This window comes from Austrofundulus limnaeus, unplaced genomic scaffold, assembly GCF_001266775.1.
Source record: "Austrofundulus limnaeus strain Quisiro unplaced genomic scaffold, Austrofundulus_limnaeus-1.0 Scaffold614, whole genome shotgun sequence".
In the NCBI taxonomy this organism is placed as follows: Eukaryota; Metazoa; Chordata; class Actinopteri; order Cyprinodontiformes; family Rivulidae; genus Austrofundulus; species Austrofundulus limnaeus.
In genome coordinates, this window is record NW_013953016.1 from 277,358 (window position 1) to 277,948 (window position 591).

The window sequence follows — 591 nt, forward strand, 5'->3', positions numbered from 1 at the left end:
ATACACTCGGAGCAAGGCAGATTCAGTGCTATGAGCAACTTTAAACCCAGACTGGAACTTCTCAGTTATATTATGGTCTTTTAAAAACATTTCAAGCTGATTAAAAACTARTTTCTCAAGAATTTTAGATAAAAAGGGCAATTTAGAAATGGGCCTAAAATTTGCTAGGTCACTGGGGTCTAAATTAGATTTTTTAAGGATAGGTTTGACCACAGCGTGTTTGAGAGTAGATGGGACATAACCTGACTGCAATRAGGTATTTATCACCTTAAGAATATAGCTGCCAAAAATCAGAAAAATGTCTTTTATCAGACAAGTAGGAAGACAGTCTAATGGATAATTCGAAGGCCGCAGATGTTTGATAACTAAAGTCAGTTCATCTATAGAAACTGGCTGAAAATGCTCCAGTATGCATTGCGGCATTCCATGGAAATCTAAATCTACCAGCTTATTCAAGCCTCTAAGACCTGCAATCTTTTCTATAAAAAACTTAGAAAAAGCCTCACAACGTTCATCAGAGCCTGAAGGGCTAGATACAAATATATTGTGCAAAGAGATCATTTATTTTGTCAGTCTCAAGTCAAAAACACT